Below are 6000 nucleotides of genomic sequence, written 5' to 3'. Positions count from 1 at the left end.
TGCACGCTGATCGTCAAGGCCATAACCACGTTTTCCTGCTTTCCCAGGGAAGTCCCTCGGGTCACGATGGCCGGGTGCCTTGGGCTGTGGCCGTTTTTCTCCGGGTACTCTCAGGTTACTTCCTCGGAGTAAAGTAAACTTCGCAGAGGTGCTCACGTAAGGATCAGGATGCACTGGGCAGGGATTGTCTGAAGAGGCTTTCCTTTCGGCGATGAATTCACGCTTGGCTTCGAGCTCTGCGAATCGCCGACGTAAACCGCGCACCCGGAGGGAGCACTGGTCAACGCGCCTTTGCCTGACGGCAATGCTTTTCAATTCGGCCAAGCCATCCCGACACACCTGCTTTGACGCTTCTCCGTGCTGCACGTTGGTAGCGCGAACCCGTCGTTGAAAATGTTTCTGTGCAATGCTCAGGGCTTTGGTCTCGCTCGCCGTCACCGGTCCGGATCTGCGTAGAAAGCCGGGCGAGTTTTTCAAAGAAACGAAATCATCTCTGACAGGCATGGCTGGCGATCAGCTACGTCCCTGGTAATGGGGTACATGAGAAGGTAAAATTATTATCGCCGTCCCAAACAGTCTCGTCAACTATAATGTATGCCGTTACTTATGCGCTGCTATCGCAAACTTGTCATGACGTTGGCCAACTACTACTCGCATGCAGAGCCTAACAAGGAAGTCGGCTTGGAACAAGCCATCCCTTTCTGGTCATTCCAAGCTATTTTAAAACAATTTCACTCTGTCTTTGCATGTTTGGTGGCGAGACCCTTCTTAGCCTTGAGCCTGTGTGTGTGTGTGAGAGAGAGAGAGAGAGAGAGAGAGAGAGAGAGAGAGACAATTCAAAGTGCGAATTTCAATGCATAATCGCACGGTATTATCCCACGCTCGATGATTACAATGCTCGTTAGTATTATGTTGATGTCACTACGTAACACGATCACACGTCCACTGGTGTCAGTCACTGAAAACGAGCCACCTTATCGTTATTGGAAGCTGCACACTTGAAAGTTGAAACCAAGCTTGTTTTGCCAAGACGATAATTACCTTGGGGCGATGTTTTCGCTGTTTGACATAATTGTTTAACTTGCACCTGTCTTCTCTCAGTAGGGTTTATCGGGTGTTAGCGGCCGTCGTGAGTTCCCTTCGGGAACGGATACGATAATTTACTTTTTTTTTTTTTTTTTTTACTTTGTCTTCTCTCACAGCCTACAGGTTTTGGGCTACCAAGCCTGAAGGCTAGATACAATGTATAACTCTTTTTTTAACAATACAACACAATAATTATTGTATAAAGTACGCAACAATAAGAGGAAAGCTTTATAATAATAAAAATAGCCTGTAAAATGTAAAGAGTTACTGTACAGCTATCCAGTATCCACGTCCAGTATTTTCAATAAAAAATAATCTTGAATAGCTTGCAGGCAAACTGCCTACACTCAAGAGAGCACTGCATTTCACACAAATCCACTAGAAGTGAAATGCAGTGCTCTCTTGAGTGTAGGCAGGTTGCCTGCAAACTATTCAAGAGCAATGAAGCTTCACGAAGCGTCCTCCAAGATTTAAAGAAAATAATAATCTGTGGTCATTAATAAGTTCTCGCGTGCGAGAAACCTGGGCCTCGGCAACAACCAGCTCAGCAGACTCAGCATTATGTGAGACAAAAATTCATCTGAATGTGTAGGGAAAACTGAGTGCGATGTCTCTGCTTTGCTGAGAGAAATCATCCCAATCAGTGAGAGGTTCCACGTTATGGTGCGTGCAATAAACAGCATCAACACACTCTGGGCTGCGATTTTCACACGTCAAAAAATGACTAATACTCACAAACTTTCTTTCCCAAGTGCTTGCCTTCGGAGAAGAGTACGTCTGCGAGTATGATGCCAATCTTTAGCCAGACCTCGAATTCAATTCTGCTACACTCTCAGATAATTATTATTATTATTATACGCATTCCCGCGTTGAAGTGTAGCAGCAGTATGCTGCGTCCACAGCTTCGCTTATGCAGAATGGCTTGGGTGAGAGGAGAGGGGAGAGAAAGCAACAAGGCAACCAACATCTATGAAATTGGTCACAATAACATGAAGAGAACCAACCTACATACATGTACGCATGATTGCACAAGAATGGAGACGACCAAATATAATGGCTATAATCATTGTGCCACAAAACCGGTACACAGGAGATCTGACGACAATGTAACGAAACATAAAACTCAGTTACTCAATACAGGTTCCACTAAATTACAAGAGAACAACGCTACAACGTTAGAATTGCCGCTAAATTATCGCAAGTGTAGAGAACGAGTCCAATACAAATGAAAACCATGAACAGACTGTCCCGAAGTTATTTTGGGAACAAATTGTACTACATGACTGTACTTGCTGATACTGACGCTGACGGAACACGAATTTGAGTTGAATACTCACGAAGTCTTGTACATGCACATCATTATGCGCCGGTGTTGTGGAGTAAGCAGGTGCGTCAGTCACCAATCCAGCTTCAGCTCCACGCTCGCTTCAGCAGAATGTTGCCCGCGTTTGCTTTGCCTCCACACGGATAGACGACCAGCGCAGAGTCCCGCAGCTCCGTGGCCGTAAGGTCTTGATATTCGCCGTTAGCGCCGTCAAGTCTCAGTCCACCTCTCACACCAAGCCGCCCTATAAAAATCTTTCTCTCTCCATTGGAGTGCTCCCCAGTTGCGCGAGGAGACTAGAGAAATTCCTCCGGTGAGCGAGGAAGAAGAGCGGAGTTACCCAACTCAACCTAACAGATAATAGATGATGAAAATCTAATCAGGTTTTTAAGAAGCTCTATTATTTCATTACACTTCGGAAAACATGTTCTGCATCGACAAGATCATACAAATATTCTGCACAGTAGAAGTACATGTATGTATAGGTAGTTGGTGAGCTGAGGGCTGATGCGCTGCCTAAGGCATAATATGGACATGTCTACAAGCAGTCTACTGTCTGGCAGCAACAAGTGTAAGTGACGGAGATACTGTCACGTACATCGTATATACAGAGGTCTGATAATCACGTATGTTTTAAACCACGGGTAGTAAAAGCCACCTGGTAGCACATTTACTCTTCGTAAGACTCGAGTTTGAGTTCCATGTACATGTACATGTACATCTGCAAGGTTGGATGTGCAAATGGATATTGATCAGTCTTTGGGTACGTTGCCTTTTCTTTTTATCGGTAATCATGCGTGCTTTGAAGTACGCGCTCACAGCGGTGCTTCATGGTCGCCTCCATTCATCAACCGCGAACCAGGTGTCCATATCTCAGTATATTGCTAGTGCCTTCCTGGTTTCAAATCGGTAAAACAAACAGTTGAAAGGACCTGCGCTCGTGGTGTATCATGCGTTGTACGATCGGCACCACAGAACCGCTGAAGCCGTCTTGCAAGATGCGCCTGAAAATTGCAGCCAAGACATCCGCCTTGAATAGGTACACTTCGATGCCGGTCTTGCGTGACAATTCCTCGCCCCAAAGCTCGGGATCTAGTCCTTCTTCGCGAGTCCCGTATTTCCTCCGCAGACCTTTGAGGCAACCGAAGTTCCGCGCACTTACAACATTGGTTGGGTAGGTGTAGTAGCGTACGAAGCCCTCGTACAACATCATGTTCTGGACTTTGGTCGTTTGGCACAGAGCCTCCATGTGCTCCTGGGCGTGGAGCCAGGAACCTAGAACGGAGAATTTCTTCAGTGGCCTGCCCAATCGAAAGCTGCCGTGGTCGGTGCCCCCTTCTTTGGCAATCTCGGTTACCTTTTCGGATGTTTTCCGGCGTCCAGGCATTACTTTTGAGTTACACGTGTCAGCGTCTTCTGATGTAGACCCTGTATTACCAGTGGCATAACTATTTCCCCTGCCAGTGGTGCATGACACAGGGACAGGTTTCTCCACATCATGATTACCCTCACCAGTGGTGCATGGCACAGGGACAGGTTTCTCCACATCATGATTACCCTTACCAGTGGTGCATGGCACAGGGACAGGTTTCTCCACATGATGATTACCCTTACCAGTGGTACATGGCACAGGGACAGGTTTCTCCACATCATGATTACCCTTACCAGTGGTGCATGGCACAGGGACAGGTTTCTCCACATCATGATTACCCTTATCAGTGGTGCATGGCACAGGGACAGGTTTCTCCACATCATCGTTGTGCATTTCGTTGATATGCGTGGCCAATGTTTTGCTCTCACCCCGGCCGTCTCTTCCTCGAAGCAACCTGCCGGATTTCACTTTCTCCTTTTGCAAACAGGACATTGTGTTTTTGTGCTTCAACCGACGCATCTTTTTGCAGAATGGATCGTCAAGGACTTGATATGCTTTGAGCTGGTTATTCGTCCCGTTCTCCACACACTCGTCGTCATCGATGATGTTCTCTGGTCGTAGCATGGTTGCTGCTGCTTGCGTGGTAAATCCTTCCAATCCCGGTATACCTACCAGCAGCTCATCTCTCCAGCTCTCCGTTTCCTTCTCACCCCGAGTACTGATGCGTGCTGAATCACGTCTGCTTTCTGCGTCACCAATGGCAATGCCCAAGGCGCCGAGGCCAGTGCTGGCAGTGGCAGCTCTATTGTACGGCAAGTCTAGCCGGCAAGTACACGCTCCGTGAAGTGCAGGCAGCTTGGGAGCACTCTCCATAGCATGCCTCTTCTTGAGTGTGCTACGCACCGCAACCACATCCTCCCGGGCACATATCTTCGGACGTACGCTGTGTCGTGGTCGCTTCTCTGGTTCTGCTTCTTGCTGGCGAGGCTGTTTGCGTAAACTCTCGTTGTGTATCGGACAATCGGGGTCAATACGCGATGGCTGCAGTTCCTCCAGGATAGTAGCTAAGGACTTTGCGTGCTGATGACGAGCACGAAGTCGATCTGCCTTCGCTTGCCACATGGCGGCCTGCTTCTCCAAGCGCACTACCTCCGCGTGACCGTGACGAACAGCTGCCTGCCTCCGCTTGCGACCATCACGCTCGAGTTTGTGCAGGCGGACGGGAATGTCGGGCTTCTGGCGGAGGTATCTCTCTCGTTTCACCTTCAATGGAAGTCCCCCAGGGATTAGTTCGTGTGCGTAGGACTTGCTAGAGCTCTGCTTGAGGTGTAGGACCTCACCGCTCAGTTTCCTAGCCTCGGGCAGACCAGGGACGTCTTTGTTGGCAGTCATTGTACTGCTTCGATTGCCGCCGGTCCTGGCAAGCTTAGGTTTAGTTCTAGCCTCAGAGTGAGACAGACTAGGCTGGCGCGCCTTGGCGGGATGCAGCGCCGGTAGAAAAGACATGACACTCTATAACTAGCACCGAGTTCTACTCGCTATGCTCCAAGCCGATCAATGCACCAATTCTAGGCAGAAGCACTCCAAAGAAGCATCAGGGATGAGCAGTTCTCTCACCTCAAGCTTACTGGCCTTACTGGCCTTAGCAATTGAATGCTACTATTACTAGTACTCAAAACAAGCGTCTGCTCCATAACTACAAGTAGTGAGTGACTTTTCTTCTCTAAACACCTTCTGTACGTATACATGCACGATGCGTAGTTTACTCGTGTTTGCTTGCTACCATGATTATGTAACTGTTGCAGGTTTAGGAAGTCACAAAAAAAGGTGGAGCGAGGAAATCACGTACAGTACAATGTACATGTACATGTACATGTGCAAGTGAACGTGGTCATGTGCACTGTGTCGTGCTACGTTATCTACAATGTCATGTACAATCATGTACATGTACGTGTACGTGTACATGTACGTGTACGTGTAAGTGCAGCATTGCGTGAAAGACGTGGCCACTCAACGTTTTATAAGCCAATTAGCACTTGACTGTGTCGGCTCCTCTCCTCAGTGTCAGAGATCATTAATTTTGCTCCCACGCCGCTAGATCACTATTACTTGTGTACATGTATACAGTAAGTAGTTTGATCGGTTTGCAGTACAGGTATGTTAGAAGGTGGAGCACGTACTGAGTTGACACTACATGATTGTAGTGCTAGCTGTCACC

Source organism: Sycon ciliatum, chromosome 6 (genome assembly GCF_964019385.1).
Source record: "Sycon ciliatum chromosome 6, ocSycCili1.1, whole genome shotgun sequence".
Lineage (NCBI taxonomy): Eukaryota > Metazoa > Porifera > Calcarea > Leucosolenida > Sycettidae > Sycon > Sycon ciliatum.
The sequence above is the reverse complement of the archived record's forward strand: the minus strand, read 5'-3'. Positions refer to the sequence as shown.